Source organism: Xiphophorus hellerii, chromosome 18 (assembly GCF_003331165.1).
Source record: "Xiphophorus hellerii strain 12219 chromosome 18, Xiphophorus_hellerii-4.1, whole genome shotgun sequence".
Taxonomy (NCBI): domain Eukaryota; kingdom Metazoa; phylum Chordata; class Actinopteri; order Cyprinodontiformes; family Poeciliidae; genus Xiphophorus; species Xiphophorus hellerii.
In genome coordinates, this window is record NC_045689.1 from 32,414,718 (window position 1) to 32,437,756 (window position 23,039).

Below are 23,039 nucleotides of genomic sequence, written 5' to 3' on the forward strand. Positions count from 1 at the left end.
AGTAGCTGTGGAGGACTGGACTTGAGCATCCTGATGTATATCATGCAGCAACAGCAAAACACCAGCTTCTGTGACCAACTCTGTCCTCTTCCTCTGTTTGGTCCTCCTCATCTTGTGATTTCTACATTCTGATCAATTACAACGTGCTCCTGCTCAGCTAGTACTTGTGTGTGTAAAATGCGGCTCAGCTCATGCTGTGTAAGAAGTGTCCATTAAGCCAATCCAACCAGTAGGAAGTGCTTCAGGAAGTAGGGGGGTAAAGTTTCCTCGGATTGTCTCAACAAATTGACAGCTAGAATGCCAAAGTTTGGAATGCAAATGGATGGCTAACTGATATGAGCAAAGTTTGAAGGAGAAAATTATGATTTAATAACAATTAATTAATTCTAACCTTATCAATGTTTTGAGTATATTTTCTATTCATTTTGCATTTTAATTTGATGATTAAAAAGCAGGGTTTTTGGAAAAACATAATTTTTGGGTGATGCCAGACTTCAGAGCAGTAGTGTATATATACGTATGTATGAACATGTATGTGACAAAATATGGTAAGTTGTCAGAAATAGAAATATTGTGCTGTCAAACCAAGGGATGTTCAGCTGAGTAGGATGACTTTACTTAAAAAATGTGTAATGTGTCTGTATATTGAACTTAAAAAAAAAAGTACACAAACTGCAATGAGCAAGTAAACATTGCAGGTGAAATTAAAGTTTCACCTGCACTTTAATTTGAAATAGTGTTTGAGGTCAATATTCCTTTCTATCCTTTGTGGACTGCAGAAAACAAACCTCCAGCAACTACTTGAGTGCAGTGATGGAAATTTTACCTTTAATACATTTTAGATGATCTACTTTGTACTTTTATGTTTTCCTTTTTTTTGCATGCACTTAAGTGAAATTTTACCCGACTGTCTGTCCTTTCAAAAATTCAGATGTTGAAAAGCATGTTTTAATTCATAGGTCTAGACTTGGCATCCTAAACAAGTAAGTAAGACTTTTTTGTGTTTCTCCCAGCTCCTTTGTGTCTGGACTGTAGGACTACCAGGGAAAGGTGAAATCCACAAAGAACATTGTGTGCTGTCAGTGCTTAGCTGGTGAAGAGACCTGAAGCACTGTCTGGAGTGTTTTGGCACACATACATACATCCTTTCATTCCACCTGGGTATTATAACTTCCCACTATGTGTGTCTTTTTGAAAAACCCCAGACTTCAATTATCCATCCAGCACTGGCGAGGTTTCACAGAGGAACCCAACAGTTACATCTGCAACTTTCCATGCTTCCTTTAATCATGAATAGATGCAGATTATGTTCCTTTTATGTCATTCTTTGCCACTTTCACCATTGCCCAAACCCCCACTAACAGCCGTAAAGGTAGAAAACCTCCCAGCACAGGGCGGAACATAATCTTGAGTTAGTCGCTGTGTTGATGCTGCATTGACAGGCGTCTGTCTCTGTCTGTGTGTATGTGGTATTTAGCAGATACCCGTCTTAGTCTCCAAGGTTTAGCTGCAGGAGACGGTGAGCAGCTTCAGCATACTTACCACTCAAGAATCAGGGGCTGGATGGAAGGTGGCATTCCAGGGGGTTTTGCAGCTGAAAACATCATCTGCCGCCTTTGTTGTGTGATAAAGAAAAGGTGGGGTGTGAGGGCTGAAGGGATACATGCACATAAGGAGTGATCTAGGAAGCTTAACAAATCAGAGAAAAGCATTATGGCATAACAGGCTGCGATATTGGCAGTTTCCTTTCTTATTTATTTGTTTTTCGGTTTCACAAGGGCTGATGTACAAAGAGAAATGTTGAGGAGTATAGATACTGCAAATGGAGAGAAAAACTATACTAAAAAATATTTAAAAAATATTTAATTTACCTCTGACATAGACCAAAGATCAGTTGGTCTATGTCTGTTTTATTTTTTATGTATATATTTTGGTCTGAATCTTCAAACTTCAATTATTTGAAGTCTTTATCCTAGTTAGGAAATACTTAGGCAATATAAAGCACCATTTACTAGCATTAAAACATTTTTGAATGTTTTAACGCTGACATATTAGTTATGAAAATATGCCAACTCTGTGTAACTTCTTGCTTTTGGTTGCAAAAGGAATGTGTGTATTTGGGCACTCAGTATAAAGTTGAATTTTATTTTTCTGTTTTTTCTCCTTTTAAATATTACTCATTTCTTTTTTTTCCACATATGATGTCCCAAAAGCTCAGATACACACAATGGTGGTCTACAAGAGGGGGGTTAGTGGACTATACCTCCAGTTGAATGGCTGACAATATCTGATTAAAGAATTGATAGCAAACATGTTGTTAACACATCCAGGTGGTCATGTTGGAACCATTATAAAGAGAAAAAGCAGTGAGAAAAGTGTAAAAAGGGGAGTTAAAGGGAAAAAGGGGAAGATGACACTCCCAAACAAAATTAAAAAAATCCAAGTATATACACATATCTGTGCATATACATACATCCATACAGTGGATCTGTAGAGAAGCTCTGAATTGAAGCTATTCACAGAGATTCAATTTTTCCATATTTTATTTTTACAGTCGTATTCCAAATTGTATTACATTAATCTTTTCCTCAGAATTTCACTTAAAAATATCCCATTATGGCAATGTGGAAAAATAGTTTTTGAGATATTTACAAATTTATCATATTAGTATTTGCAGCCTGTGCCATAAAACATGTTATTGAGCTGATTCCACTGACCATCCTTGAGAAGTTTCTGCATCTTAAATGGAGTCTGGCTGTGCTACGTTCAGCTGTTTGGATTGATTTGGAAAGTCTCTGCAGTTTAGGACAAACAAGACTCTGGTCTGATGAGGCAAAGAAAAAACTCTGATGTGAATTCTGAGGAGAGAAATTAATTTATTACAGTTTGGAATAAGGATGTAACATAACATACATGTTGAAAAGGTGAAGTGCTGTGAATACTTTCTGGATGCTCTGAATACATACATACAGTTTATCAATTCATTTTCTAAACCCATGTAAACGTGCAGGACCAACAACCATGTATGAACACACTCACACCTGAGGACAATTTAGAGACCAGTTAACTTAACAGTTATGTTTTTGGAAGGGGGGAAGCTGGAGCACCAGGAGAGAACCCAGGCATGCACAAGGAGTTCATGCCAACTCCATGCAGAAGGATCTCAGGCTGGGATTTTACCCAGGACCTTCATGCTGCAAGGCAACAGTGCTAGCTTTTAAAATTCATAAAACATAGAAGTCTTGGTTGTATTGTCTTGCATGTGCTGTGTATTTTTTCAAATGAATTTTTTTTAAATGCTTCTTCATCTATCATCACTGCTAGATCTAGAATTTCTTTCTCTGCTTTCTTCACATCTGTGTGGTCACTTCAACTAACAAATCTAAGCAGGTAGGTCCAGCTGGATACGTAGCCAGTATTGAGCAGAGGGGGCGGAGGAAAAGGAGAACTCTCCCTGCTGTCAGCTGCTTTGTGGAGATAAAGATTCAGTTTTTACCTGTGTTTGCCTTTACCTCTGTGTCTGGAAATTACACTGGGGAGTTGGTCGATAACGCCACTAGAATCAGACTCACCACAGTGAGTAGCATGTTCTCCTTTCAGAGCTGTCACAGAGGAAAGACAATGTAGCACACCTGTAAGCTCCTCTGAGAGCTTCTTTGGTTGCATTGTCAGCTGGGTGTGGAGGGACTGAGGCTGCTGCCTTTTCCTGCGGGTCCTTCACAACAGAGAAACGATGAGGTCACAAGAAGTGCTTGCCTATGTGTTTCAATACAGTGTTTCTGAACATCCTAGTTTTTATTTTGGATGTTTACACCAATTTACTTTGCACATAGAAATAACCTTCTTTAAAAAAAACCCAAAATTACCATTATCAACCCCCTTAAGACTTTAAGAACTGACCTTTTTATTTAGCCACAAATAACTGTAATGAAATCATGTTCTTTCTCTGTGTAATCAGTTTGTAATCAATCAATCAATCAATCAATCAATCAATCAATCAATCAATCAATCAATCAATCAGTCATTCAAGGTAAAACTAAGGTGCTGTCCTACTCTTCACACACAGCATAAAATTGTCATTCAGGGTTTGAGCTGTCACTTGAGAAAGCCTCATGCCAAAAGCAAAAGAATTCAGTTTAGACTTGAGAAACAGAACTGTTGATGTTCACAAAGTAGGAGTAGGATGAAGTCATCACAATGTTTCCCAGTGTCAAGAAGTGGAATGAGTTTCTCTTTAGTCACATTGATTACTGCAACAGTGTCCAGTAACTAAAAAGTCAATCAGCAGATCCAGAACGCTGCTGCTGGAGTTCTCACTAAAACCAGGAAAACGGGGCACATTGTTATTTTAGAGTATCATACTAAATTGGGCTTTATACAAATGCAGGCAGCTGTTCAGATTTTTATTTGTAAAATATATGTAAAAGTATATTTGTTCACTTTTTACTGGTCGGTCACATAAAGAAACATTTAAATTCAAAGTGAAACAGAATGGGAAATGTTCAGTGAAGATGAAAACTTCCCCAGGAGTGACCATACTGCAACTTTTAATTTTCCATTACTTTTGTGCATCCATATCTTCATTAAGTAAAATAAAAATCGAAAAAGCATTTATTCCATTATTGTTCAAAGCCATAAGTGATCCTACCAGAAATAACCAAACCTATTTATTTCACTCTTACTGCAGCTTTCCTTTCTGTTCGTGATTCAAGCCGTTCATTTCATCACTCTGTCTTTTTATTCAACTTTGAAATGGATTTCATCTTCTCTTTCCACCGTCATAATCATCCCGAAAAAGCTTGCAACTTGTGAACTTGGGGAATGCTAAATCCCCTTCCTCTGTTTCCCCCAACACACATACACATACCTACATACGCCCACACACCCCCACATACGCATTACACAGACACACGCACCCCCACACACACACACCCACATACAAACAGTCGCAGGGATCTTAGGCATTCATGGGCTGATGATTCCGATAATCCAAGTTCAAATACAATTCCCGGATCACAGGATTTAAATGACATTATATAGAAATTAGATTTCACATCTAGAGCAACTGCACCTCCCTCAATCCCATCTCTTTCTAATTATACCACTTTCCCTTCGAATCTGCACCCGACTCGTTCTACTGCTCCCTTCTTTGTTCATTCTGCTTGAATACAGATTGGGTTATTCTTTAGCTGCACAATGCATCTATTACAATACAAAGTAAGCCGGGAGCTGCTATATTTTCCCAGTGATGGTTCCCCTGTGAATTGGCAGTGTGTTTGATTCATGGTGGGCCGTGGTGTCACAGGGAGCATGAGGAAACCTATCCAGTCCTGTTCCTGTAACTAACAGGAAATATTTACAAATGGAGATCCAGTTCAGCTGAGCTTTGAAACGTGTGTGAACCTAGAATCATAAAGGTGGTCTATCAGTGATATGAGCTCCTCTGATTCCACACACTGATGCAGGTATAGATGCCCGCTGAGGTCAATTTTCACTTTTGATGATGACTTTCAAGACATATCATACTCTCTGATAGACGGAAACACGTCTTTAAAGTTTGCTTGATTCTGCCAGTATGTGTATGTCTGTGCAATGTATCTATATATATGGTAGGAAGCTCTTATAAGGAATACGCTTAGTGAGCAAGTATTAAGTGTCAATATAAAATAGTTTTGATGTCAATATAAAGATATAAAAATGTTTATTTCTATAAAAAATTGTCTTAATACTTCTAGACTTTAACACATTAATTTTAATTAGATGGTTACATAGATTTTAACTCAAACATTTTTTTTTAACTCAATTCATTTTTTTGGTGTAGTATTTGATTATTTCTGTTATACCCTTAAATCTGATGGGCAAACAACCTCTGCATACAGCAGCAATGGACGGCAAAAGTGCTTCTCTTGTCCCACTGGTGATTGATTTCAATAAAACGATCGGTTAGGACTGCTTTTTTGAAGCACAAATTGAACACGTTGTGTTCAGGTTGTGCTATAGGTAGGCCTAGCAGCAAAGCTCTTCAAGCATAAGATAGCATCTCAATGCTAAACATGATGCAGCAGCACAGACGTCTCCAACGCTAACGTCAGCGTCCACGGTCCACATTTACATGAATGATCAGGTTCCTGAAACATTTGAAAGCTAAATGGGTAGAATGGCCCTTTGCACTATTCTGATGGTTGAATGACCTAAATAACAGAACAATAAATGATGGTAAATTATCGTTTTTAAATACATAGATTATATATTGATTTAATCAACACTTTAACAGCAAAAATGGTTTTTGTATCGAAAATGTTGCTTATTTTGTCATTGTATAGTTTTCTCTTAAAATATGACTAATTGTTGATTAATTAAAGACCCTGCAATTAACCTAATTAAAAATGTTTTTTTCTACATTATGATCAATTACATTCTTTAACACAGGATCCTTTGCAAATGTTAACATAGTAACATTCGCAGGATGAAAAACTAAGTTTCATTGTTAAAATAATAACATTTATAGTGGACACCTGATAGGGACCACAACCAGCCATGAGTAGCAAAAATCAGTGAATACTTGAGATCCCCTTTAAAAATGCCTCTATCTGGCTATTTTAATAGTTCAAACATGTAATATATCTTAATATAATAATACAGGACCTGTGATTATGCTAAGATAGCTTCCAATGTTCTTCAAATTTTTTTTTCTGCTCTTGGGGGTACAGCCAATCAAAAAATGAATGCCACTTCTTTATTGACTTACTGCAAACAAAGCTAGTAAAGTGTTAAGTAGCACTATGCTGAGGTATGTCAGCTTCAGCAAACGGCATTTTGTTTAGAATGTTTTAGTTAAGCTCACTTGAAGCTACATTCCACAGAAAAATCCACAGGTATAATAATCAGATCGCCCATTCAACAGCATGGAGTGTTGGCGTGTGTGTGGGCGTGTAGGCGTGTGTGTGTAGGGGGGAGGAGGTCTAGTCTCTATACCCATCTCATTGTGTTCATAACTGAACAATAACTTTGTGGACTCAAAATTAAGGTTATGAGTCAGAGCAAACACTCTTTTTAGGAAAGAGTAGACAGTAGACAGACGTCCTTTAGATGTAAATGTAAAAATACTGATATATTCCTTAGTGAGTGAATCTTTTAGGTCCTAACAATGGCATCAGCACAGAACTTCTGTAACAATCATAAATTAAGAGCATTAAAGATCAGAAAGGCTCTTAAAACAAAATATTTTTTAGCTATTTACTTTGCAGTCCAGATATCCAGGCTGGCTGTGTTTGCAGCAGTGGCCCTGCAGCCCTGTCCCATGTCCCCTGTCCCCTGTCCCCTGTCCCTGCCAGCTCTCATTCATCACTGACTATCAGAGGCCTCAGTATTTGTCATATGCGGAGCGCGGGACTGTGTACTGTGTGTGACCAAGCAGAGATGGGCCCAGATAAAAGGATCTTGCCAAGTCCTGATTAGATCTGCTCTCATGTTTGTCTTCCAGTATCAGGGATTACATGATTTATTAGAGTGCTGGGCTGAGAGCTGCATGCTGCTAACTCTCCCACCTATGCCCCATAGGGGAGTCTGTTCCAGTAAACTCCATGCAAATGTAGCCACTGCTCCCTCCCCTGCAGCTTGTTTAACACTCTCCTCCCCAGCTGAAGCACCTTGGGGTTGCTAAGATAATTTTCTCCATTAATGAACTCCATGATTGCAAATAAGCAACACTGAAACAGCAGATCGATGAACTGCCAAGTGTGAGATTAATTTGTGTAATACAAGCCAATTTATAATATGTGGTGAGTTATTGTTGAAGGTAAGGCTGTGTGCTCGCTATCACGCACTATTTTCCTCTTGCAGGAAAAGGTTTTTGCTGTGTTCTGTGTTTAATATATATCAAATAGTCAAATACAATTTGCTGTGTAAAATGTATTTTCAGAAAGAAAAATCAATTTAGTAGAAATAAAAAAAGATCCACAGCAGCTTGGTTTATGAGACACAAAACTATGTAAAAAAAAAAAAATCTGAAGTTAGCTCTTTATGTAACCAAAGCAGGAAATAAAACTTTCCATCATTTGTCAGTGGCAGCTTTTTTTAACCTTGTTTACTCTAGTTTTCTTAATTTCTTACAGATGTTATAATTTCAGCTTCACCGGTAAATGAATAATGACATGTTGAGTGATGTGTGTAGTTTTCTGTACTGCTTTTTATTATTTCACCTTTATTTTTGCATGTGATCTAATAGACTCCCCTTTAAAATATAACCTGTTTCTGATAGCCCTGAATCATTTTCCGAGCAGATGAAGATTCGTTTCTGTATTTAAACTCCAGAATAGACGAGGTGTGTTTCATGACTGTACTTATCAGAAAGAAGAACATCATGTGGTATCATGCATACCACATGATGTTCTTCTTTCTGTACATGCTACAGCCAACGTTTAGTGCAAATATGAAGTACGGAATGCTTCATACACTATAGCAGGAATTCCCCTTAATTGAGTAAAATGCATGTATAGTATGTTTAATGAATGTGTTAGAAATATTTTAAAAATATATATATTTACTAAACCTGCCCTCCTCCTTCAGTGTTTTCCATTTCTTCAGATTTTCATAACTATCAGAATCAACTCAAAAGTTTGGCTACTCTGAAAAAAAAACCAAAAAAAAAACTGACTATAAGATTTTCATCAAATCTAATTTCATTTATTTGGTGTAGAATTTAATCAGAATTTTTGAACTTGAAATTAAGTAAATATTTAAATATTTAAATATCTATTATTTAACTAAATTAATTAATTACTTAATAAATATTGATATTGTTTAGCTCAGCTGGTTTATTCACTATGCAGTAAAAAATAAATAATAAATAAAAAAGCTGACTTGAACAGTGGCTGTGAATGTTTCTCCTGGATTTCCAGCATTTAAAACGAGAGTCTCAGGCTGAAGGAGCTCAGCTCACTAACAGATTTGATTTTAGTTCTTGTGCAGGACAAACAGAAACTCTCAGTCACAGATCTTATGAATTTACTGAATCTATGTACATGATAATGATATTTAATACATTTGAGTATTACTGAAAAGTGTGTTTCAGTAACCCAGTTCACATATTATATAGTTTAATTCCACACAGACTGAAGTTTCCAAGCCTTTCTAATTGTTAAACATGTTCTGCTTACAAATGAGAACACAGCATTAAATATTATAATGTTAAATCATTTAAAATATCAATTTCAATCTGACAATGAGCCTCATCTAAACATATTTTGACTTATTAATTTATAATACACTCCATGAACATAAGTTTTAATGTTCTCCAATGGTTGCTGTGTAGGAGGATACAGTTGACTGAACCAATATTTCCAGATGCTAAAATTTTATTTTCAAATTATATTTTTTTGATGTACAAAACATGAAATAGCAAAAAAAAAACAAAAAAAACAATTCAATATTAAAATGATGCATCAGAAAAACCAATAATTTAAAATGTGAAGTCAGCAAAATGTCAGTGAAAAAAAGAATACTTGGTTTTCTAAATATTTAAAAGATTAAAAATGGCTGATAAATCTGTTTCTTCTCACTCACTAAAGCGGAAATTGTCTGAACAAAACTTGATTGAGACACACAAGAAATTCATTTAGAATTTTGATGAAGTTCCTGGAATATGTTTTATACATATGGATAATATTTGCATTGAGCAGGTCTTTGTCTAAAATATATGCAGTCTGAGCATTTTGTGGCTTCAGGGTTTGGTGTGAAAGAAAAATCTCAGATAAACATCAGAGAGCTCCTCTGCCTTCATCTTGATTCTTTGCTGGATTTCCTAAAAGGAAGACGAGGGAGGATGACGCTCTCTGAAACTACTGCTGACCATCCATCTACCCTGAAGACTTATTTACAGCCCCTTCCTCCACCCTTCCATATCAGTGGTCGATGAACCTCACCACACACAAACCTGCATTGCCATTCTTCTTCCCCTTCCTCTTTCTCACCGGGTTTTGCTCTGGGTGTCTCTCTCCTCCTCCCTGGCTGGGTGTGAAGTCGCCAGCAGCATGCTCCAGTGGAGCCCAATTAGACCTCCCTGGCCATGTCATTGTAAAACATTCCCCTCTAAGGTTGTGACCTTTTAGCCTTTTCAACTTATCAGGAGTGCAGAGTCAGGAGTGAAGAAGCGTTTTCCATGCAGTGGCATAACTATCCCGCCAACATTTGCACATGGCAATAAAAAGAAAGTACACCTATTTTAACTCCAGGTTTAACTATATCAGAATGCAGTAAATAAATTAAGAGTCTGAAATAATTTCAATCTCACCATAGGTGTACAAAGTCTTCTCTTAGTAAAAAAAAAAAATCATGGCAAAATAGGAAAAAATGGGAAAAATTAAGCACAACCTGACTGCTTCTGTAGGTTTTAAAATAAAAATTAGCAGTCAGACGCTGCTCATGAAATGCACTTGAATAGAACATCAGCAAGTCTCAGAACCTAAAAAAAGATTCTATGAACAGTTTATTGCTCTCGAACATACGTAGAGTGATCAATATGATGTCCGGAAAGAAAAGAACATCAGCTGTAACATATTTCCATTTTGCCTTCATATTTGTTTCATCTTCAATAACAGTCTGGAATTTCTTGTGTAATGTTGTAAGTCAGACCTTGTCCGGTCACCGATTGATACAATTCTGCAACTTTTAAATGAATTCTTGCTCCAACACACCGTAATCAAATGACTGAATCCCCTCATCAGCCTGACATTGAGCCATTCATTTGATTGAGGTATGGTGGAGCAGGAATGCACCTAAAAGTTGCAGGATGGCAGGAAGTCGTCTTGAGGTCTATGTTTGGCCTCCCCTGTTGTGTATCTAAGATTAAATTGTTTTAGAACCCAGGAAAGGTTTATACATGCCACCACTTGAACTTGTAAAGGAAGTTCTTTCTTTCTAAAAGACCTGGAAGGAAATACATTAGCAATGACCATAGAGAATCAACTCCCCATCTATTGGGGTCTGAGGGTGAAGAAATCAGATGATGACGTCACTTCCAAACAATACCAAACAATACCAAGTCCATGACAACCAGCATTCAGTATGAAAAAAAAACTTTAAAATGCTTGACAATTTTCTCAAGGGTAGATGTTCTGCCAAGTCTTCCCCAAGGTCAGAATGTGCAACTGGAAAAACACCAGTATATCTTTGATGATTGGCTGCTTTGGTTTGCAACTTTTGCCTGAATGGATCTAAACCGTCATTTGGACAGACATGACCAAGGTGATCAGCTGTTATGCACCAAGCAGAAAACCGAACACTGCTCCAACTGATAAACATGGTAGTGGAGGGCTGATGATTTGGGTTAGTGTTAGTCAGTGAGAAAACCATAAACTCCTCATTATACTATTGCACAGTTAAATGTGAGGTCATCATTAGTGAAGCTAAAGCTGGGCCAGAACCGGTTCTTGCAACCAATGAAACAATGTGTTTCATAGAAAAATGAGCAAATATTCATGCAGAAGTCGACCTTGGAAAGTTACTGCGACTCTACAAGCTACTAAGTCATGTTGTGGATTTTGTTTTTCACTGTTATTTACATTTTGCCTTTATGTTTGATTACTGATCAACTATTGTAACTTATTATTTAATATTGTAAATCTGAGCTTAGATTGAAGTAATTTTAGAAACTGGTAAATGTTTCTATGTGGAACCACGTAGAGGGTTCAATTTCTTTATAAAATATCTGAAAATAAACTTTTAAAAATTAGATGACATCACATATGGGTGCTATGATGTACCCGTTAGTTTCTATCTTGGATCACTGACATGAGTGTGCCCATAATAGTGATTGATTGTAGTATTTGACCACTCAGCCTAATGCAAACCAAATGTGTGACCCCCTTTAATCCTCCAAAAGCGGGCAGTGTGGTCTTATGAGTCTGCACGGCACCCTGTGTGTCTGGTGACCTTCACTCACATTGACAGACACGCCACACACTGTCTGGTACACCGTTGTGATGTCACCACTTATAAGGTCCCAATCTAGACATAACAGCTTCTTGCAAAAGGAATCATTTACAATGTCCTTCTGGTCTTCATGTGTGCCTGTTAATGTCCAAACCTGACCATACATTCTAGGTGTCAAACATGTAGGTGAGTGGTTTTGATTATTAAAAGTATATAATAAAATATTAAGCTCCTTTACAGTATATACTTTACAAACTAACAGGTTGTCATTTCAGTTTGTAAAGTTCCAGCTCTCGGAATAGCACCTTGTACAGTAGAGAAATGGTTCTTGAAGTAACTTCTGTGGGGCGTTTTTTTTTTATATAAATCATTTTAAAGGCAGAAAATAACTTCTGAACGCTAAGGGTACATAAATTTACCTTAAACTTTAAGGTGAAGGCAAATGCAGGGGCTGAGCTCCTGATAGAGAGGCGTGGCCGTCACTCTGCTGTGCTGATTTACTTTTATTTCGAAGCTGAGTGTGAGTGGGTCTCTGTGTGCTTGTGTGGGTTTTCTCTGAGAACTCTGTGGTTTTATGTTACATAAAAGTAATGAGTTTACAGCAAGGATTGTGGTTTTCAGTGAGGCCATTTTCCTTTTCTAATGTAGTTCAAGTAGATTCACTACGTCGCATCGTTCAAAGTGCTGAGCCTGCACCTTACTAATGTAGCGATGGAGAGATAAAACATGAGCGCCTTTATTAAGACAATTCAGGACTTTGGTGTCCGGGTGTGTACTGTGTTAATAAAAACCATTCAGATTTTTAGCACTGAGCCGTAATACACTCACACTTGCTCACGCACATACATAGACATTCAAGCTCGCTCACCGTTCAGCTCCCTGTTGCTCTTACCTGATGAAGTCATCAGCCAGACGCCGGAGACGGATATGCTTTTCCCGTGCTCTCATCCCCGCTGCAGAGCCTTGACACAAGGAGAGACAAACAATTTGGCCTCCCTCCCACAGTTCCAGCTCTGTGAGCCAGCAGGGGAGCCAGCTAGGGTTTTCTGTGTTCCTGTCTGTGTCACAGCAGTGCAGCGGTCGGGTTAGTTTGAGCAAAGACTGTTTTTGCTCCATGAAAAGTATAAAAGGGCTTTTTGTCTGTTTGTGTTCTGATGTCATATCAGTTCTGTGATTAGCATTGTCTCCTTCAACATAACATGTCTGAGTTTAACCTTTACAAAACATTAAGTGATTTAAATGATCTACAGCGGAGTGAAAACAGGTTGAGTCTGCAGTTGAAACCAGATATTTACTTACACTGTGGAAAAGAACATGTTCAGTTATCTTAATCTCTGAATTAAATCAGATTAAATCTTTTCTGCTTTAGTTCATTTAGGATTAGAAGCAGTCTTTTTACGTCCCACAATATTAAGAAAAATAGTTTTTTAAGACACATCTTATCATTTTCTTTGAATTCAGAATTTTACATGCACTGCTGTACTAAACCACATGTGTCAAACTCAAGGCCTGCAGGCCAAACGTGGCTGCCATGATTATTTCTGTGGCCCTCTGAACTCTAACTGTTCTTAAATATTATTTTATCAGTCAAATCATAGTAGTTGTTATTTGGATAGTGCCAAATTACATCAATTTCAAAAGATCTTTAAAACAATTTAATTTTAAGAAGTACAGATCAAATAGAGATAAATATATACTTCAACAGTTTGCTAATTAGTAGTTCTTTCTCTGCATTCTGCCAATGTCCTTTGACATTTATAATGTGGTCTGAAAAAATAATGAGTTTGATATACCTGTACTAACCATTTAAACATTTTGGGAAAGCGTAAATAATAATCTCATTCCCTTGTAAGGTTGATTCACATCCTTTAAGTTAAATGTAGGCCCACCTGTGGGTTTATTTTAAGGCAAGTTCTCAAACACAGCTTGTTTTGTGGCGCCAAGGAAATATTTTATGGAATCAGCCAAGATACTAAGAGGGGACCTGTGAACCTCTGCGTGTCTTTGGGTGCATTTTCTGATTCTTGAAACTGCTACATTCACACATTCAAACAATTAGATCTAAATATAAACAGCAAGAGAATGTCCAACTACAGTTGAAGAAGATCTGTGTCCTAGAAGTCACTGCCGATTCACAGGAAATTTTCAACCCAAAAACAAAACTAAAACACAGCGTTAAGGGTCTGGTAATAGTGTCAGTATCTGTGATTATAAACATCCAATTCTAGAAAGAGTTGAAAAGACAATAATTCTGGTGTCATATCTTTGGTCAGATGAAGTTTAAATTCAAGTGCTTGGCCCTAATGATCTTAATTTCTTTACTAAAATGAGGGAAGTTTGTAAGTCTCAAGGGGGTGGCAGCATCATGTTGTGGGGCTGCTTTTCTAAAGGAGGGACTGGTACACTTCACAAAATCGACAGGAACATGAGGAAAGAACATTAGGTCAAAATATTAGAGCAGTATCACAAGACATCTTCTAGAAACTTAAAGCTTTGGGTGCAAATGGGTCTTTCAAAATAGACAATAACCTTAAACAGAACCAAGTCAGTTACAACATGGCTTAAGGACACTAATGTTCATGTTTTCTCGTGTGGACACCACAAAAACAGAAAACCTTTGAGCAGAACTGAACAAATGTGTGTGAGAAACTGGGCCTGGTAGAAACATGACCCAGTTACACTGATACTGTGGGCCAAAAGGCAAGCAAGCCAAACACACACCTTAACGGTAATGTGTGTACATTTCTGAGAAAATTTGAATTTTTTTTTTCTCTTTCTATATTCTATTGTTTAGCAGAAATAGGTTTGGTAATCCTCAGTAAAAACAGCCAAAGGCTTAGACTGATTTAATGTCAGACAGGAAGAAAAGAGGTTATCATCATATCAGATATTATCGGTATCTACACCGTGGACAGGTGGTCAGTGCAACACCAGGAAACACAACCATACCCCTCCCTCCGAACACACACACACACACCCACACACACACACACTTAAGAACAATTTTTAGAGAGAGACCAATTAACCTGACAGTCATGTTCCGGAGGAAGCTGGATTAACTGGGGAGAACACACTCATGCTTGGGGAGAGGACGCAGCCTAAGAGCAGAAAGACTGCCGGCCTTCTTGCTGCAGGCTAAAAGAACAAAAGCTGTTCTAACATGCAGTCCTCTTTTTATGCTGTGTGGGTAAATTTCTATCTGAATTCGAAAAAAAGAAAGAAAAAGAAACTAAAATAGTTTAAAATCTGACCGGTTTGCCTGCAGCAGACAGACTTCTGAGGATGTGCATTACAGTTTTTGCCCTGCTTTGATTATTACCAGAGACACGATAAGACTGGCAGGTGTTTGACACAGGTCTGGGACAAAAGGAAAACAGGGTCGTGTGGAGAGATGGTGAATATGAATCTTAATGCGGGCGCCGATGTCATTATCTCTAAATCCACTGAGCGGCCTCAACAGGGTGTGTGTGTGTGTGTGTGGAGGACGGGGGGGGTCAGGCTGTCGACGGCCACTTTCCATCCTGTGATTGTCTGACCGTGAGCCCGGGGGCATGACTGCCAATCCCATCCAGAGGATTTGCTTCTTCCTCCTCCAAATTCAGAAAGAGAATGCAGACTCATAAAGGTGATGAGAATCTGAGAATTTTTCTGGGACACCGGGCCAAAGTCAATGAGCTTGTTTGTCTGGTAACTACAGAGGAAGGTGAGGAAGGTGAGGAAGATGAGGCCTTGGTGACACCTGAAATCCCCCTCCTGCACTCAGACGAAGGAGGAAAGAGCTGAAAGAGGCTGCCTGACTTTAAATGAAATAAACAGTGTCAGATTTACACACTGCCATGGTTTCCAGCAGCCCTTGATAATCTCTTCCCAGAAATAAATTGTCCCATTAAAATGAAATGTTGCCCATATAGGTTTAATCAATTGAAAACGCTTGTTTGAATCCTCTGTAATTTGGATGGAATCCCAAGCATGTAGCAAGGGGCTGCAGCAAAATAAGATTATTTGCTGCGTATTATAATATATGCAGCGTTTTTTATGCCACCAAACAGTGTCACTGAACCCCCTGATGAAATGTGTGCTTATTTATATGCAGTTATTCAGGTATGCTGTAAATTCCAATTATGTCTTAAGATTTCTATTTAGCATAGGAGAGAAATATGACAGGGAGGCCGTCTGTTTCCAGCAGTATTGTAAATCTTGTTACCTCTTTGCTGCATATAGCGAGGAAACTGCATTTATGTAAGTGAGTTAACAGAGGATGAGCTTATAACAACTAGCCTATAAAACTATGTAGAGATGTAGAAGAGGTTTCACAGAGGAATCAGCCAACACAGAGTTTCTGAATAATTTTGACTTCAGAAAAATATTCTGAATACTTGACTTATTGGAAGTATTGTTTTTTATTTGGGTTTTTTTGTGGGGGGGTGGAGGGGGGGTTCATTCTTAAAATATGTTAAAGTAAGTTTAGGTCACAGGAAACCCTTTGCACTAAACCTATGGTCTTTGCTGGGCATTCAACAAAGACCAAATTTATCCTGATGACAAATAAACTTGACTCTAGGAGGTGAAAATGAAACAGCCCATTATTGTCCCTGTGGATTGGTCATTACCTGTTTGTTTTTTTTAACACTAAAGTATCTTAAAATTTCTCCTTTAACTCCAAAACACAAATAAGTAAATAAATAGCATGTGACCACAAACAGGTCTCATCCTGAGTAATTATTGCAGATAAAACTCCAATCGAAATGTTCCCACCAAATAAAGTCTTCTGTATGTTCAAAATGTTTTTTTCATAACACTTTTTCCTCTTTAACTGTTGGGCAGTTACAGATTTACAGTTTCCCTGTAAATCAGTCTAAAAATCCGTCATAAGGAGCCATTTTTAATGTTCCATTTTCTTTTTCCAATCTAAGTATGAATGTCAAATGTTACCATCCTGTTAGTTCTGTAAGCTCCTCTACAACTGCCTCAGTTTCTAATTGCACTCCAAATTTTTTATAATTTGCCTTTCGGGCATTCCGCTGTTTTCATTACAGTCATGAAGCCAGTGGAATAAAGTAGCAGATTACGTAAAGAACTACAGTTCTATTAGGAAATCAAAAGAGGTTTTTAAATCACTCACTCGTGACTTCAGGGAAAAACTTCATTTAAACATGGCTCATCATGTTGGTGCTGAGTATATGTTGAAGTTAGCTTCTCCACAGGGAAGAACACTTTTCAGTTCTACATGCTTTACCTTCTCTAAAAAATATAGATTCTACTCCACATATTTTATATGGTAATCTAGTGCTGCAGATGGATAGGCTTCTGTGTGTTTCACATGGTTATGCACAAACACTGGGACAGAATCAGTGTGGGTCAGCTCTTGTCTAATGCCTGCGTTCTTTCATTATGAGCTCTATCGGTACAGCCGAGGAGGCTTCTGTCGATTCCGTCGCCCCTGTTGCTCCGTCACCCCGTGCTGGGCCCCCAGGGGCCCTAAATCCCCGCAGCTCTTTGCCGCAGCCCCCCTCTGACGTGCAGCATGCCGAGGCGAGCAGCGCTTTGCCTATGCATTAGCCATCCATTTCCAGCGGCTGACACCTCTCCAACATAAAACCGTAAGGCAGAGGTAAAATATCTCTCTCCTGGCGAAAATAAAGCTTTGTCTGCCTCCTGATCTATTGGATATAAAAAAGAAAGCCGCGGCTCTGACGCTGGGCTTTACCTTCTGCGCTCCTTCGGTTTTTGCGCACACAAAGGCTCCGGTGAAGATGGATAGCGGGAGCGGCTGCTGTGCGAGCACCGCAGCAGGATCAGCCACTTCAGCTTTCCTTCCACAGTCCTCCCGCTCCCTCCCAAGCACACTCTGATTCGTTTCTTAGACTATTGATCAGCTAATTCTGATAATTATTCTGGATTTTCTGCCTAATCGGCTTTAGAAAAGTTGTGCGCTGCATTACTAACGCCAAGCTGCTTTCAGGGTCCTGTCTGATTTTTTTGACTTTTGATTTTATTGACTATGGAGAGAGAAAATTCAATTCATATTTGTAGCTGTACGAAGGAGGAGTATTAGGAGAAACTTTCATAATTTCCCCAGATTTAATATTAATTCTCAGGCCTTCCGAGATGTTCCACAAGAGTTTACGGCATCAGAGCTCCCAGCATGTCCACGATTGCTTTTTAAAATCCATCAGCTGTTATTAGAGAAGAGAAATTATCATTAGATAATGCTTCTTTTTTTATTATTACGATTATTATTAATATTACTTTTATTTGTCTCTTAAACGGCACCACGGAGATGAAGTGTAGGCATGAGATTTATAGTGAGTGGGGTAGAATTCAACTGAAGCTAAAGAGAATACAATGAATTTTGCAAAAAGGTGAAACCAAATCTCACGTGGGCTGTTTGAAGGCCTCAAATGATGAAACTATTCTGTCCTCGTCATTTGAATGAAAACATATCTATCATTTCAGTTTCTCCAGCAAACAAACAATCGTTGGGAACATTTCTTTTTTTTTCGAAACAACGTTTTCATTTAGCATTTTTCTTCTCGCAGCCACGAGCCCTTTAATGCCCTAAATGTTGCATTCTGGGAGCAATTAAATCCCTGGAAGATTGCTGCACTTAAAAACAATAAGAACGTGCTGTTCTGGTTAAAATCCCTGCTGTGATTTGAAAGGTCCAGGGTGTTCTTGCATTAAATATATATAAATCTTTATGGCGTTATAATTTCCAGGAAACAGACAAGGGAAACAAAAAGGGCCAATAAATGAGCGCCCAGCTTTCTCCTCTCCATATTTTAATGCATGTATCAGCAGCCAGCACTCCCGCTTTCCACGCTTTTCCCCCCTCATTTCTGAAAATCCGCTGCAGCAGCAGCCGGAGCGGCAGCAGCTATCAGGCGCTCTGCAGCCATGCAGCTCGTCCCCTGAGCATTGGCCAGCGGGCGATAATATCTCAAAGGGAGTGGTTATCGCCACACATTATATTATAATCATTAGTGATCCCAGCCCTTTCACCCCGACTGCAGAATAATCGCGCAGTACCATTAATCTAAACTAGGGGAACTGCTTTACAGGCTGCTCTAGGCCCAGTGTGCAGGATAATCTCTCAGTGAGGCTGATTCTGCAGCATCTTCACAGAAAACTCTCTTTTTTTCGAACTAATCAAGGAAAACCAATGTTCTATTTCTTTTTATTAATATAACCTATTACGGGATAGAAAAAAAGCTTTTCATTCAACATAGACAAATAAAGTAATAACGATGATGATGATGGCAACAACAACAACAACAACAGCAATAATAATAATAATAATAATAATAATAATAATAATAATAATAATAGAAACATTTTTAAGATTATAATTGGGATTGTAATATTAACTATAAAAGCTTCCTAAAATAGAACATTGTAGATCATCATCGATCCTCTGTGATTTTTCTTTACTAAATCCTTCACAGAGAATCAACGATGCTTCAGTTTGGAGGCCACACAATAAAAATGAAAACATAATTTCAAAATAAAAAGTGTCACGGCCTGTGCGCCCCTTTCTTTGTCCGGACCGAATTCGCCCCCTAGAGGAGGAAACGAGATGTTGATCGCGCCCTTTTCTCCGACTGACCTCAGAGTCTCGCGGTGGGTTCCTGTTCCCGAGCTCAGAGCCACTAATACATTATGTATTACACGACACCCCTACACCCCCCACCCTCACTTTCCCCCACAAACACACCCCGATTAAAACGGGCTGCAGCGGAGGCTCTGCCTGCTGATGGTTCTGGGTCTGATCGAACCTCCGAGTATTGGAGCGTTTGCGATGCTGAGGTCGATCTATAGTGGAGGCGGGGGGTCAGCAGGGGTTGACCGGCTGAGAAGCGACAGCTGTAGGGAGATGATCTATAAATCCCATCGGATTTCTCTCAGCACAGGCCGCAGCGGAGTTGGGGAGCCTGGAAAAATGTTTGCTCAGAGTTTGTTGCTGGTTCAATAATCTGCGCTGAGTTCACATCGGAATATGTTTTGGGGCTGACGGCGTGCTGGAGTGGGTGTGGGCTTGTCTCAGCCCACGCACTGACCCGGGTAACCCGTCACACGTGGGTTACACCGCCAACATCTCACCGTGTTGCATGGTGCAACGGAAAAGGAAACACTCCGTTAAACTGCGCCACTTCCGCCCAGTTCAGTTTAAAGCCCTTAGCGGAACTTCTTAGGCGGCGTGCAATTTGTGAAAAAAGCCCATTAGATCTTATCGTTGCTGGTTCCTTTCAGTCAGTGTGAATGACTTTTGATCCGTGGACAAAATTAATAAATACATAAACAAAATCCCAAACATTTCCAAGGCCCAGACCAGAGTCTGAAGCAGGGAAAACGTCAGAAATCAATGTCCGTTTCGGGTAAAATCCTTTATTTCTCTTTGTTTCCCTGGGCGAAATATTTGAAGAAAAGAGAAGGAAATAAAAGAAAGCAAAAGAAAAAGAAAATGAATGAAAAGAGAGGAGCAGAAATCGATATGAGCAGAAATGGGGAGCGGCCCGGTGGACCCCTCTGCCTCCCTCCTCTCCCCCGGTACTCTCAGCTGACCACAGCTCCAGTCCCGGATGATCATTTCTCTCTAACCCCGGAGTCTCCCCCCCTCGGTAGCCCGGCCTAGAGCGGCTGCTTCAGCCGTGGTTCTGCTCTGTGTCTCGCTCTGGGCTTTGGCTAGGCCTTCAACTTCCTCACACAACGCAGCTAATCACCTGCTCGGTTCAGGACTGAACCTTGTTTTGTCCTCTCCTTCCTTGGGCCGTGTCCGTCATGCGTGGCGTGGCGACACCGGCGACTCCGAGCTGAGACTGCAGAGGAGAGGAGAGACAAATAAACGAGCCGTGATTACAGTGAATGATTGCATGCATCTCCACGGCCTCTTTCATTATCTCAGATGAATTATCTCGCAGTGGAGTCGCTCACTGGTCTGCACTTCATAAACCCCAAATCTCCCGGGCTGCTCTGATAGGAGCCGGTACCTGCTATTAATGGAGGAGTCTAGAATTAGTTTGTGATTAGAGAGAACGACAGAAAAAAACATACATCTATTCAGATTTTTCTTTTTTAAAATATTCTTGTAATGGAAATCAGTTAACATATTTCAGATTTCCTTTTCCTTCCCTTTAGTAAGTATTCTGTCATCTCAATCTGTTGCTCGATCTGTGTCAAACCATTCCGAGATTAAAGCGAGAGGCTGAAAACAACAGAGAGAGAGAGAGAGAGAGAAGTTTTGTTTTCTTTAAACTGGGCCCAGAGGCGGCAGCGCAATGATTCCAATTTACAATTTGCGCCTGCATCAGAAGGAAAGTGCGAATAAAAATCTGTTCCAAGCAAAGGATTACATCGGTGAGGTTCAAACCATTTCCCCCCTTCATTTAATAGTGTCTCTGGCTGGAGGGAAGCAGAGATATGTTAAAGCTTATAGTTTATTTTGATTTTTTTTTCTCTTCTTTTCCATCCGTGGATTAATCCGCGCCTAGCTGCAGCTTCTAGTTCTTCTTCCCTCTTAGCTTTTTCTAAATCAGGCACAGATTATCCCTACTGACACACTATCAGTGCATCTTCCGCACATGGAAGTAACAACATTTTGTTGTTTACATGCTGGGTTAAGATCGGGGGGGGGGGGGGGGGGGGGGGGGGGGGGGGGTTGTCATTTTTCTGTCTGTGCCAACCGGGATTTAGTGGTAACAGAGTCAAGCTCTGTAGTCCACAAGATGTGCAGTTTTCCCACCGCTTCTTTGGAGAATCTCATCCAGTGAAGTTTCCCGTTTCTGATTTTTCCTCCGTATGAGGTCTATGAGGGAGGAGGAAGAAAGAAAGAAAGAAAGAAAGAAAGAAAGAAAGAAAGCTAAAGCAAATCTGTTTACATTATGCTCTCTCTCTCTCTCTCTCTCTCTCTCTCTCTCTCTCTCTCTCTCTCTCTCTCTCTCTCTTTCTCTCTCTCTCTCTCTCTCTCTCTCTCTCTCTCTCTCTCTCTCTCCTTTAGAACCAGTGACCTGAACTCACGTCCTCTTGAAGGGGTTCTCCTCGGGGGGAGGTGGTGTTGGTTGGTTGGGAGATCCGGGGGAGGGGGGAGCGGTCAGCTGGACTGTTGCATGAGAAGCAGCGCAGATACATGGGAGTTTGCGGCGGCTTTCCTCCACAACACATGCGCAATTCTTCAGCGAAAAGTGTGCAAACGAACACGCAAATAAACATAAACCGCAATAGCCAACGCGATAAGTGAGCAAAGTTTTTTTTTTTTGTTTGTTTGTTTTTTAAACATAAAAGAAGAAGAAAAAAAAACTTCCAACCTCTTTCTTGTTATATCTCTGTCATCTTGAAGCCAAAACTTCACCGCAACTTTTTTTTCCCCTTCTATTAAGCAAATCAAATATCAGGAGTGTTTGCAACCGCAAAAACAAACGACGAGACTTATCTGTGCGGGGCGGCCCGCGCTGCGGTGGAAGTGGATTGAGTTCCCGTAAAGAATTGCCTGGAAGAGCTGTCAACTTTCGAGCCTTTCAGTCTTTCACTTCCACGAGAGAAAATGGGAGGGCTGCGCGCGCCATCACCGGGCACGAGACATCATCACCATCACCATCATCATCATAGTGCTATCATCTACATCCTCGGCAGTGCGCAGCCTCCTGCTGTGAGAGGAAATATTTAGATGAGTCCAAACAGTTTAGAGTGCAGCGGCGACGCTCCGCCGCGTCGGGCCTTCGGGATGCTCTCACACGCCAACACCGACCAAAACTAAACAGAGAGCGCACGCGCCTGCAATCTGCGCCTCGAGCCTGTTTATCCCGAGGAGAAGTGTGCGCGTGTACCTGCTAGGATTCCTCCTCGTCATGCCCAGAAGACAGCTCTGCTCTGCAGCAACAGTCTCCCTCAGCGCCGCTCGCCCTGCGCCGCCGCCTCCGCCGCCGCCGCCTCCTGCAGACGCCCTCTCTAACATATGACACTTTGCAGGGGAAATTTTTTGACAATTGGTGTCCTGAGTGTGCGGCATAAATAGCAGGCAGAGCACTTGCTGGGTTTTGATGGGGAGGTTTGATGGCTCCTCGCGTGGCTCCGCGCTGATTGGTCCGGCCGCCACCTGACGTCAGGAGGACGGG

At 39.9% G+C, this 23,039-nt stretch overlaps 1 long non-coding RNA gene across 2 annotated transcripts in view; it reads right to left on the bottom strand.

The window, feature by feature from the left end:
- LOC116707798 (uncharacterized) overlaps positions 1-22,870 on the bottom strand; it is a 52,507-nt gene extending 29,637 nt beyond the window's left edge. The window contains exons 1-5 of one of the 2 annotated variants that reach the window (XR_004336570.1): positions 22,752-22,870; positions 21,946-22,571; positions 21,671-21,733; positions 20,652-20,747; positions 12,824-12,893 (exon numbers count right to left, since the gene is read on the bottom strand). This is a non-coding gene — a long non-coding RNA (uncharacterized LOC116707798). Of the gene's footprint in view, positions 1-3,337; positions 3,349-12,823; positions 12,894-20,651; positions 20,748-21,670; positions 21,734-21,945; positions 22,572-22,751 lie in introns of those variants that run through there. The other variant, XR_004336569.1, reaches the window with a different exon arrangement.
- Between the last annotated feature and the right edge of the window lie 169 nt (positions 22,871-23,039).